Below are 13,681 nucleotides of genomic sequence, written 5' to 3'. Positions count from 1 at the left end.
AAGGGGTAATTTGTGTAGATCCTACAAGGGTTTCCTACAGAAAATAGCAACTGAAAAAGAAAAATATTGAAATTGAGGAGAAAAAAACATAAATTTTTCTCTAAGTTTTACTCTGTAACTTTTTCCTGCAATGTTAGATTTTCGAAAGCAATATACCGTTACGTCTGCTGGACTCTTCTGGTTGCGGGGATATATAGGGCTTGTAGGTTCATCAAGAACTCTAGGTACCCAGAGCCAATAAATGACCTGCACCCTGCAGTGGGTTTTCATTCTATGCCGGGTATACAGCAATTCATTTGCTGAAATATAAAGAGTAAAAAATAGCTATCAAGAAAACCTTTGTATTTCCAAAATGGGCACAAGATAAGGTGTTGAGAAGCAGTGGTTATTTGCACATCTCTGAATTCCGGGCTGCCCATACTAGCATGTGAATTACCGGGCATTTCTCAAATAGACGTCTTTTTTACACACTGTCTTACATTTGGAAGGGAAAAATGTAGAGAAAGACAAGGGGCAATAACACTTGTTTTGCTATTCTATGTTCCCCCAAGTCTCCCGATAAAAATGATACCTCACTTGTGTGGGTAGGCCTAGCGCCCGCGACAGGAAACGCACCAAAGCGCAACGTGGATACATCACAGAAAACAGACCTGTTTTTAGCAAAGTGCCTACCTGTAGATTTTGGCCTCTAGCTCAGCCGCCACCTAGGGAAACCTACCAAACCTGTGCATTTCTGAAAACTAGAGACCTAGGGGAATCCAAGATGGGGTGATTTGTGTGGCTCGGACCAGGTTCTGTTACCCAGAATCCTTTGCAAACCTCAAAATTTGGCTAAAAAAACACATGTTCCTCACATTTCTGTGGCAGAAAGTTCTGGAATCTGAGAGGAGCCACAAATTTCCTTCCACCCAGCGTTCCCCCACGTCTCCCGATAAAAATGATACCTCACTTGTGTGGGTAGGCCTAGCGCCCGCGACAGGAAACACCCCAAAGCGCAATGTGGACACATCACAGAAAACAGACCTGTTTTTAGCAAAGTGCCTACCTGTAGATTTTGGCCTCTAGCTCAGCCGCCACCTAGGGAAACCTACCAAACCTGTGCATTTCTGAAAACTAGAGACCTAGGGGAATCCAAGATGGGGTGATTTGTGTGGCTCGGACCAGGTTCTGTTACCCAGAATCCTTTGCAAATCTCAAAAATTGGCTAAAAAAACACATGTTCCTCACATTTCTGTGGCAGAAACTGCTGGAATCTGAGAGGAGCCACAAATGTCCTTCCACCCAGCGTTCCCCCACGTCCCCCGATAAAAATGATACCTCACTTGTGTGGGTAGGCCTAGCGCCCGCGACAGGAAACGCCCCAAAGCGCAACGTGGACACATCACAGAAAACAGACCTGTTTTTAGCAAAGTGCCTACCTGTAGATTTTGGCCTCTAGCTCAGCCGCCACCTAGGGAAACCTACCAAACCTGTGCATTTCTGAAAACTAGAGACCTAGGGGAATCCAAGATGGGGTGATTTGTGTGGCTCGGACCAGGTTCTGTTACCCAGAATCCTTTGCAAAGCTCAAAAATTGGCTAAAAAAACACATGTTCCTCACATTTCTGTGGCAGAAAGTTCTGGAATCTGAGAGGAGCCACAAATTTCCTTCCACCCAGCGTTCCCCCACGTCTCCCGATAAAAATGATACCTCACTTGTGTGGGTAGGCCTAGCGCCCGCGACAGGAAACGCCCCAAAGCGCAATGTGGACACATCACAGAAAACAGACCTGTTTTTAGCAAAGTGCCTACCTGTAGATTTTGGCCTCTAGCTCAGCCGCCACCTAGGGAAACCTACCAAACCTGTGCATTTCTGAAAACTAGAGACCTAGGGGAATCCAACGAGGGGTGACTGGCGGGGCTCGGACCAGGTTCTGTTACCCAGAATCCTTTGCAAACCTCATATTTTGGCTAAAAAAACGCATTTTCCTCACATTTGAGTGACAGAAAGTTCTGGAATCTGAGAGGAGCCACAAATTTCCTTCCACCCAGCGTTCCCCCAAGTCTCCCAATAAAAATTATACCTCACTTGCGTGGGTAGGCCTAGCGCCCGCGACAGGAAACGCCCCAAAGCGCAACGTGGACACCACCAAAATTTTGGAAGAAAACAGAGGTGTTTTTTGCGAAGTGACTACCTGCAGATTTTGGCCTCTAGCTCAGCCGGCACCTAGGGAAACCTACCAAACCTGTACATTTCTGAAAACTAGAGACCTAGGGGAATCCAAGGAGGGGTGACTGGCGGGGCTCGGACCAGGTTCTGTTACCCAGAATCCTTAGCAAAGCTCAAAAATTGGCTAAAAAAACACATGTTCCTCACATTTCTGTGGCAGAAAGTTCTGGAATCTGAGAGGAGCCACAAATTTCCTTCCACCCAGCGTTCCCCCACGTCTCCCGATAAAAATGATACCTCACTTGTGTGGGTAGGCCTAGCGCCCGCGACAGGACACGCCCCAAAGCGCAACGTGGACACATCACAGAAAACAGACCTGTTTTTAGCAAAGTGCCTACCTGTAGATTTTGGCCTCTAGCTCAGCCGCCACCTAGGGAAACCTACCAAACCTGTGCATTTCTGAAAACTAGAGACCTAGGGGAATCCAAGGAGGGGTGACTGGCGGGGCTCGGACCAGGTTCTGTTACCCAGAATCCTTTGCAAAGCTCAAAAATTGGCTAAAAAAACACATGTTCCTCACATTTCTGTGGCAGAAAGTTCTGGAATCTGGGAGGAGCCACAAATTTCCTTCCACCCAGCGTTCCCCCAAGTCTCCCGATAAAAATGATACCTCACTTGCGTGGGTAGGCCTAGCGCCCGCGACAGGAAACGCCCCAAAGCGCAACGTGGACACCACCAACATTTTGGAAGAAAACAGACCTGTTTTTAGCGAAGTGCCTACCTGTAGATTTTGGCCTGTAGCTCAGCCGCCACCTAGGGAAACCTACCAAACCTGTGCATTTCTGAAAACTAGAGACCTAGGGGAATCCAAGGAGGGGTGACTGGCGGGGCTCGGACCAGGTTCTGTTACCCAGAATCCTTTGCAAAGCTCAAAAATTGGCTAAAAAAACACATGTTCCTCACATTTCTGTGGCAGAAAGTTCTGGAATCTGAGAGGAGCCACAAATTTCCTTCCACCCAGCGTTCCCCCACGTCTCCCGATAAAAATGATACCTCACTTGTGTGGGTAGGCCTAGCGCCCGCGACAGGAAACGCCCCAAAGCGCAACGTGGACACATCACAGAAAACAGACCTGTTTTTAGCAAAGTGCCTACCTGTAGATTTTGGCCTGTAGCTCAGCCGCCACCTAGGGAAACCTACCAAACCTGTGCATTTCTGAAAACTAGAGACCTAGGGGAATCCAAGGAGGGGTGACTGGCGGGGCTCGGACCAGGTTCTGTTACCCAGAATCCTTTGCAAAGCTCAAAAATTGGCTAAAAAAACACATGTTCCTCACATTTCTGTGGCAGAAAGTTCTGGAATCTGGGAGGAGCCACAAATTTCCTTCCACCCAGCGTTCCCCCAAGTCTCCCGATAAAAATGATACCTCACTTGCGTGGGTAGGCCTAGCGCCCGCGACAGGAAACGCCCCAAAGCGCAACGTGGACACCACCAAAATTTTGGAAGAAAACAGACCTGTTTTTAGCGAAGTGCCTACCTGTAGATTTTGGCCTGTAGCTCAGCCGCCACCTAGGGAAACCTACCAAACCTGTGCATTTCTGAAAACTAGAGACCTAGGGGAATCCAAGGAGGGGTGACTGGCGGGGCTCGGACCAGGTTCTGTTACCCAGAATCCTTTGCAAAGCTCAAAAATTGGCTAAAAAAACACATGTTCCTCACATTTCTGTGGCAGAAAGTTCTAGAATCTGAGAGGAGCTACAAATTTCCTTCCACCCAGCGTTCCCCCAAGTCTCCCGATAAAAATGATACCTCACTTGCGTGGGTAGACCTAGCGCCGGCGACAGGAAACACCCCAAAGCGCAACGTGGACACATCCTAAATTTTGGAAAAAAACAGAGGTGTTTTTTGCGAAGTGCCTACCTGTAGATTTTGGCCTCTAGCTCAGCCGGCACCTAGGGAAACCTACCAAACCTGTGCATTTCTGAAAACTAGAGACCTAGGGGAATCCAAGGAGGGGTGACTTGCGGGGCTCGGACCAGGTTCTGTTACCCAGAATCCTTTGCAAACCTCAAAATTTGGCTAAAAAAACACATGTTCCTCACATTTCTGTGGCAGAAAGTTCTGGAATCTGAGAGGAGCTACAAATTTCCTTCCACCCAGCGTTCCCCCAAGTCTCCCGATAAAAATGATACCTCACTTGCGTGGGTAGGCCTAGCGCCGGCGACAGGAAACACCCCAAAGCGCAACGTGGACACATCCTAAATTTTGGAAAAAAACAGAGGTGTTTTTTGCGAAGTGCCTACCTGTAGATTTTGGCCTCTAGCTCAGCCGCCACCTAGGGAAACCTACCAAACCTGTGCATTTCTGAAAACTAGAGACCTAGGGGAATCCAAGGAGGGGTGACTTGCGGGGCTCGGACCAGGTTCTGTTACCCAGAATCCTTTGCAAACCTCAAAATTTGGCTAAAAAAACACATGTTCCTCACATTTCTGTGGCAGAAAGTTCTGGAATCTGAGAGGAGCTACAAATTTCCTTCCACCCAGCGTTCCCCCAAGTCTCCCGATAAAAATGATACCTCACTTGCGTGGGTAGGCCTAGCGCCGGCGACAGGAAACACCCCAAAGCGCAACGTGGACACATCCTAAATTTTGGAAAAAAACAGAGGTGTTTTTTGCGAAGTGCCTACCTGTAGATTTTGGCCTCTAGCTCAGCCGCCACCTAGGGAAACCTACCAAACCTGTGCATTTCTGAAAACTAGAGACCTAGGGGAATCCAAGGAGGGGTGACTTGCGGGGCTCGGACCAGGTTCTGTTACCCAGAATCCTTTGCAAACCTCAAAATTTGGCTAAAAAAACACATGTTCCTCACATTTCTGTGGCAGAAAGTTCTGGAATCTGAGAGGAGCTACAAATTTCCTTCCACCCAGCGTTCCCCCAAGTCTCCCGATAAAAATGATACCTCACTTGCGTGGGTAGGCCTAGCGCCGGCGACAGGAAACACCCCAAAGCGCAACGTGGACACATCCTAAATTTTGGAAAAAAACAGAGGTGTTTTTTGCGAAGTGCCTACCTGTAGATTTTGGCCTCTAGCTCAGCCGCCACCTAGGGAAACCTACCAAACCTGTGCATTTCTGAAAACTAGAGACCTAGGGGAATCCAAGGAGGGGTGACTTGCGGGGCTCGGACCAGGTTCTGTTACCCAGAATCCTTTGCAAACCTCAAAATTTGGCTAAAAAAACACATGTTCCTCACATTTCTGTGGCAGAAAGTTCTGGAATCTGAGAGGAGCTACAAATTTCCTTCCACCCAGCGTTCCCCCAAGTCTCCCGATAAAAATAATACCTCACTTGCGTGGGTAGGCCTAGCGCCGGCGACAGGAGACACCCCAAAGCGCAACGTGGACACATCCTAAATTTTGGGAAAAAACAGAGGTGTTTTTTGCGAAGTGCCTACCTGTAGATTTTGGCCTCTAGCTCAGCCGGCACCTAGGGAAACCTACCAAACCTGTGCATTTCTGAAAACTAGAGACCTAGGGGAATCCAAGGAGGGGTGACTTGCGGGGCTCGGACCAGGTTCTGTTACCCAGAATCCTTTGCAAACCTCAAAATTTGGCTAAAAAAACACATGTTCCTCACATTTCTGTGGCAGAAAGTTCTGGAATCTGAGAGGAGCTACAAATTTCCTTCCACCCAGCGTCCCCCCAAGTCTCCCGATAAAAATGATACCTCACTTGCGTGGGTAGGCCTAGCGCCTGCGACAGGAAACACCCCAAAGCGCAACGTGGACACATCCAAAATTTTGGGAGAAAACAGTGCCTACCTGTGGATTTTGGCCTGTAGCTCACCCGGCGCCTAGGGAAACCTACCAAACCTGTGCATTTCTGAAACCTAGAGACCTAGGGGAATCCAAGGAGGGGTGACTTGCGGGGCTCGGACCAGGTTCTGTTACCCAGAATCCTTTGCAAACCGCAAAATTTGGCTAAAAAAACACATGTTCCTCACATTTCTGTGGCAGAAAGTTCTGGAATCTGATAGGAGCCACAAATTTCCTTCCTCCCAGCATTCCCCCAAGTCTCCCGATAAAAATGATACCTCACTTGTGTGGGTGGCCCAGGTGCCTGCAACATAATAAGGCCCAAAACCTGAAGGGATAGAAGGGATAGCACAGCAAGTTTATAAGGGCATATTCTTTTATACATCTTTAGACGGACTCTGCTTTGGGGACCCACATAAGTGAGGTGTCATTTTACTTGGGAGACTGAGGGGAAAACTGGGGAGTAGGAATTTTGTGCTGGAGCGGTGACCCTACTAAGAAAAATCAGGAAAATATGCTTTTTTATGCAAATTGTGAGGTTTACAGAGGAGTCTGGGTAAGAAAATGTTGGGGGAGCCACACAAGCCACACCTCCCTAGACTCCTTGGGGTGCCTAGTTTTAAAAAGTTTCTGGGTTTTGTAGGTTTCCCTACATGACGGCCGCACCCAGGACCAAAAACATAGGTGGGCCCTCCCCCCCAAACACAGGTATTTTTGGAATATATCACTTTGATGTGTGCACATACGTCCGTGATGTGCCAAACACTAAAATTGTGAAAAGAAACACACTTAGGTTATGTGAAGAAGACCCCTCACCCACCAACCAAGTTGGTGGCATGCTTCATCATCGGGGTCCCACCTGAGGCACCTAGCGTGTCTCAAGTGTGCTGCGACGCCTGATTACAGCGGAGCAGGTTTTGTCATTTGTACCACACATACTGGTTGGATTTGGCACGAGGGTGAGTGATGGTTCAGTAGATCAAATTTTATTAACAAGAGATTTCACAAAACTGAAAGGCCAAAAAACTGAACCAATGACTCACAGCTCGTGAGCTGTAAAGCCACGACAAGGCACCAACCGCTTTACAGTCCATTCACACACCTTTCATACATGACATGCACTAGACCATTCACGCCGCCAGCCACGGGCCCAGCACATTACAAGACTCGCATCCACAGACAGCGCCAGTCAAGGGCCCATCACTTTCATACGCCCACATGCCTGATACAGCAATCACACCAGCTGATGAGTGTGTGGACTGGCGTTTGGCCGGCACTGCCAGCCAAGCGCCACCCCACCCACACCACCAGCCAAGCGCCACCCCACACACACCGCCAGCCCAGCGCCACCCCACACACACCGCCAGCCAAGCGCCACCCCACACACACCGCCAGCCAAGCGCCACCCCACACACACCGCCAGCCAAGCGCCACCCTACCCACGCCGCCAGCCAAGCGCCACTCTACACATGCCATCCCCTTTTTTTTGTTTTTAAACAACAAAGAAACCACTAATCATAAATTAGTACAAAACTACATACACAAAAGCTCTAACTGAATACATGACTAATGCCAACCGTGAAACCGAACATATAAAAATATAAAACACCAGTTTACGCTCACGGAATTTCCCAATAATTCTTCTGTGTGTGGTAGCTCCTGAAACAGCCACCCACACACAGCCCAGGCTTTGAAGGACAATCAGGGCAGTACATCCTAGTCTCCTTCCTGATACCTCTTCGAGCACAGACTCTACATCTCTTAGCAGGAAAGTTTTTTTTGGCCGTGGGAGGAATGTGCTCAGCAAAGTGACGATCTTTCAATCTAGCCACATCCTCCACCACTGCTTCTCTAGGAACTCTTGCCTGTTCCAGCACAACAAGGCTAGCTATGATAGACTCCTGAAATTTCACAAATGTCATCCTTGACTCTGGAGAACTATCCTTAAACACAACAAAAGCATTAAAAGTTGCCAAGTGGAACAAGTGAAGCGCTAATTTCTTATACCACACATAAGACTTACGAGCAGCAGTGTAAGGTTCTAACCTCTGATCTACTCTATCAACACCACCCATGTGCTTATTATAGTCTAAGATGCACACAGGTTTGCGCACTTCGGCAACCTGACCCCAAACAGCCACAGGTGAAGTACTCTCATCATGGATGGTGCTTAGCATGTATACATCCCTCTTGTCTACAAATTTCAGAGCTAGCAGCTCATCATTCCGCAAGGCACTGCACTGTCCCTTCTCAAGTTTTTTACAGACAAGCTCTTTTGGATAGCCTTTCCGATTAGAGCGGATTGTGCCACAAGCAACAGTGTCCACTCTGAACAACTCCTTGAACAACCGAACTCCAGTGTAGAAGTTATCTACATATAAATGGTGACCTTTGTTAAACAGTCGTCTACCAAGTTCCCACACAATTTTCTCACTAACTCCAAAAGTGGGAGGACAACCAGGGGGGTCAATATTGGAATCCCTACCAGTGTAGACCCGGAAATTATAAACATATCCTGTACTACTTTCTGACAGCATATACAATTTAATTCCATACCGTGCCCTCTTGCTAGGAATGTAGTGCCTAAAAACCAAACGACCCTTGAACAGGACCAAAGACTCATCTACAGATATTTCTTTCCCTGGAACATAGATCTCTGAAAACCGATCTACCAAATGATCAAGGACAGGTCTAATCTTAAAAAGACGGTCAGAATCAGGATGATCTCGTGGCAAGGCTAAAGCATTATCTACAAAATGCAACATCCGAAGAAGAAGCTCATACCGGTTACGACTCATGATGGCAGGAAATATAGCAGTTGCCATCAAGGGACTAGTAGACCAATATGAAGACAGCGACGGCTTCCTTATCAGCCCCATCAAAAAAGTTAAACCCAAGAACTTTTTCAACTCTTCCAGATTTGTGGGAATCCACCGGCTAGCTCTAGAGTGTGGCCTAAGTCTGGCAGCGTTGTCCCTCAAAAACTGCTCTGCATACAAATTAGTCTGCTCAACAATCTCTTCCAAAAATATATCGTCCATAAACAACTCAAAAAAGTTGACGGGCAAAAAGTTTTCCGTATTAACTCGACACCCTGGAAAACCAGTAAACGCAGGCAACTGTGGCTGCTCCATGTTTGGTGCAACCCATGCGTCAGGTCTTCCAATGGGAAGCCTTTCAGCCGCTGGCTCCTGCACCATTGGCACATCACTGTCCTCCTCTAAAACAGGCCCCTCATCAGCACTGAGAGTGGCTTCATCATCAGATGATTCATCTCTGACAGAAAATTTGCTTCCAGAATCCTGCACTTCCTCCTCTGCCTCAGATGCAGAGTCAGTCTCATATTCATGGTCAGAAGATGACTCAAAAAGCACACTAACAACCTGCTGAGCGGTCATCCTACGGCTGGCCATGATCCTTCCTACTAAAATTAACTGGACAAATACACCACCAACAACCAGCACTGTGTAAGATAAGTAACAAAGTATAGGTTTATCACTAAGAATTATAAACTCAAAAACTATACTGCTCACTTGCCTGAAAAAGCTTGACTCACCAGCAACTACTCTGCACAGCCACAGCAATCACCAACGATATCCCACTAAAAAGAGAAAAAAAAAAGCAAATTAGACATAAGACAACACAATAATCATTGTGCATAACTCTAAGGACAATTTCACACACAATCCTGCATTCAGTACACCACCTACAAACATGTCATTCATGCATTGCAACAATACTCACTTGGAGTAAATTTATTTACTTACCTAAAACATGCAACTACGCAAACCGCAGGACAACTACTGCCAAAACTGCAACAAGCCACAGCAAAGTCAGCAAAAGCTTTGAACTAAAACAAAAAGGAGAAAAACTGTTATTATCATAAAAGCAAATACTTCGCCAGTTGACAAACACTCCGCCACTAACCATTTTTTCATTTTCCCCTCTGTCTAGTCTTCTCTGCTTGGGGGAAGATGGGCCTAAAAAAAAATAGGCCAATCTACCCCCAAGGGGAGGGGGCAGAAATCGCCCAGATTACATTGCACCCTTTGGGGGGGGGCGACCCTTGCCCAAGGGGCCACACCCCCACACAAAGCACACACACACACATAGTATCCCTGGCGCTATGGGGATTCTGCCCCCCTTGGGGACAGAAAGGCCTAAAAAATAGGCATATCTGCCCCCTAGGGGGGCAGAACTGCCCAAAAATACATGTGGGCCCCTGGGGGCAACCCTTGCCCAAGGGGCCGCCCCCCAACACAAAAAATAAAAACCAACAATAAAATCCCTGGTGTCTAGTGGCTTTCTGCCCCCCTTGGGGGCAGATCGGCGTAAAAATAGGGCCAATCTGCCCCCAAGGGGGGCAGAAACGTCAATAAATACATTGCGCCCCTGGGGGGAGCGACCCTTGCCCAAGGGGCCACCCCCCAACACAAAGCACACATACAAACATATCTTTCTGGCGCTATTGGGATTCTGCCCCCCTTGGGGGCAGAAAGGCCTAAAAAAAATAGGCCTCTCGGCCCCCAAGGGGGGCAGAACTGCCCAAAAATACATGTGGGCCCATGGGGGCGACCCTTGCCCAAGGGACCACCCCCAACACAAAAAATAAAAATCAACAATAAAATCCCTGGTGTCTAGTGGCTTTCTGCCCCCCTTGGGGGCAGATCGGCCTAAAAATAGGGCCAATCTGCCCCCAAGGGGGGCAGAAACGTCAATAAATACATTGCGCCCCTGGGGGGAGCGACCCTTGCCCAAGGGGCCACCCCCCAACACAAAGCACACATACATACATACTATTTCTGGTGCTATTGGGATTCTGCCCCCCCTTGGGGGCAGAAAGGCCTAAAAAAAATAGGCCTCTCTGCCCCCAAGGGGGGCAGAACTGCCCAAAAATACATGAGGGCCCCTGGGGGCGACCCTTGCCCAAGGGGCCGCCCCCCAACACAAAAAATACAAATCAACAATAAAATCCCTGGTGTCTAGTGGCTTTCTGCCCCACTTGGGGGCAGATCGGCCTAAAAATAGGGCCAATCTGCCCCCAGGGGGGGCAGAAATGACGTAAAATACATTTGCCCCCAAAGGGGAGCGACCCTTGCCCAAGGGGCCGCCCCCCAACACAAAAAATACAAATCAACAATAAAATCCCTGGTGTCTAGTGGCTTTCTGCCCCCCTTGGGGGCAGATCGGCCTAAAAATAGGGCCAATCTGCCCCCAGGGGGGGCAGAAACGACGTAAAATACATGTGCCCCCAAAGGGGAGCGACCCTTGCCCAAGGGGCCGCCCCCCAACACAAAAAATACAAAGCAACAATAAAATCCCTGGTGTCTAGTGGCTTTCTTCCCCCCTTGGGGGCAGATCGGCCTAAAAATAGGGCCAATCTGCCCCCAGGGGGAGCAGAAACGACGTAAAATACATGTGCCCCCAAAGGGGAGCGACCCTTGCCCAAGGGGTCGCTCCCCTACACTAATAAGCACACACACACACACACATACTGAAATCCCTGGTGTCTAGTGGGCATTCCTTCTGCCCGATCGCATCGCGATCGGGCAGCAGGAATGCTCAAAGAGACATCGAGGGAAAGGAAAACCCTTTCCTTTCCCTCGATGCCTCTCTGAGAGCACCCCCACCCCGCACGAAGGTGAAAAACTCACCTTCTCCCTTAGACGCGCTGGAAGCAAATGGCTTCCAGCGCGTCTTTCCCCCTTTCCCTGAAATCAGCGCGCGATCGCGCGCTGACGTCATGGGGGGGGGGCGTGAAAGGGGAAGGGATTCCCCTTTCAGCCCTGGCCTGGGGGTGTTGGGGGGCGGCCCTCGGGGGAAGCGCTAGCGCTTCCCCCGACTGCCAGTCCCAGGACGTAATGGTTACGTCCATGGCGCCACACGGGCGCTGCCATGGACGTAACCATTACGTCCGTGGCGGGGAAGGGGTTAACAATGTCTACATCCATATCACATCATAACATTGCCATGCATAGGATATGCAACATGTCAATTACATTTAAGTCGATGTGAACGATCAGGGATTGGGGCAGGTCCAGATTATTAAGTGTGCTGCCAGGGCAATCACAACACCCACAGCCAGTGAAAGGTCTCACCATAAGAATAGATATACACGGAGGGTCGAGTAGGACAAGAAGGTGGCAATTCTCTATTTGGCAAAAATCAACACCTAGAGGCGATGAGGCTGACAAGTCTGATAACTCAATAACTTACATGTGACACACAGGTGGGCCATAGGCCTGAAACAATGCCCATCTGAAGGACAGCAGATATTAATACAAAACAAGATCACAAAGTGAATTCATCAAAAGGCAGGCACGTCACGTCAAAATTGTCACAACAAAGACACACTAATTGTACCCTGTTTCATTGCAGAGGAAGATGGATCTCCTGCCGATATGCCTGTCCCAGATTTCCCTGATGACATGGATGACGAGCCAATAACCATTCCCCAGGAGACTATCCAAAAGGTTCTTGAAACCCTCCAGACCACACCTTCAGTCACAAGGAGGAGCACAGAACAAGCAGCCATCGCAGAGGAACCACCCACCACCCCAATTGTAAGACCTGCCAGCTCCAATACAGCTGAGGACTCAGACGACACTGGCACCAGCTTTGAGAGAACTGTAGTTGGAGTACAGCGGGAACTGGCCAAGGAGGTGCGGGTGGGGATGCAAAATATGGCAGCCAACCTTGAGGGGATGCGTTCGTGCATGATGTCATCTGCAGATCAGGCAGCAGCTATGCAAGCCCTAACATCTATCTTGCAGGAACTGCAGAAAACCCAGAAGGAAATCAGCACAGCTGTAATACAGTTGAGCCAACACCTACAACAGCAATCCTGTCAACGCGTGCACGAATGCAACATTGAACCCCTCAAGGCCGACCTGGCTGCCTACCATCGTGATGTGGCTGCTATTCTCAAGAACCAGCAGGCCCTCCTTGCAGCAGTACTGCCCTTAAGACCTTCACAGGGAGCAGCAACCAGGATGTCTGACTCCACGTCTTCTAACACTGAGGTGTGTGTTGCCCCTTCACAACCAACAACAACAAGGACAAAGCAGGCAACACACACATCAGAAGAAGAAGACATGGACCAGATCACATTCACAAGGAAAATGACCCGGAAGCACTAGTCCCTGCCACATGGCCAACTATTACCAAAGTCCTGCGTTTTGTAACTTGCCAGTCTTGCAGCAACTGTACTCAAGCACTGTTCTGCAAACCACTGTATATCTTGTCACCCAGCCCAGTGATTGTCTCTCTCCTACTCATTGGCTAAGTCTGTCCCTCTGCACTGTCTGAAACAGCAACCCCAGCATGACAAAAGCATTTTGGTAAACCCTTGTGTTGGATCACAATGGAAGATATCACTATAATGGACTCACAATCATGGACAATGTACAGATAGCACTACAGCACTTTTCAATAAATAGCACTTACACAACAAATCTGTCTCTGGGTAATGTGACATATCAACTGCGCAGTAGATAATTGAAATGTCCCTACTGTCAAATAACGTAGCTTGTCAATACAACTGTCCAGATATTATGTAGTTAGAGAAATCTGCACAGTGACCATGATTGCATCATACTCTGCCCATCCTGAGGGAATAATCTGATGAAGTGAGAAACCATTCACCACCATGCTGTGTTGGACAGAAGAATGCTTCCTCAGGGGATAACTAAGACATCAAATAGTGCCCGCTAAATGTTGT

The sequence above is a fragment of the Pleurodeles waltl genome, chromosome 11 (assembly GCF_031143425.1).
Source record: "Pleurodeles waltl isolate 20211129_DDA chromosome 11, aPleWal1.hap1.20221129, whole genome shotgun sequence".
NCBI classification, from domain to species: Eukaryota; Metazoa; Chordata; class Amphibia; order Caudata; family Salamandridae; genus Pleurodeles; species Pleurodeles waltl.
The sequence above is the reverse complement of the archived record's forward strand: the minus strand, read 5'-3'. Positions refer to the sequence as shown.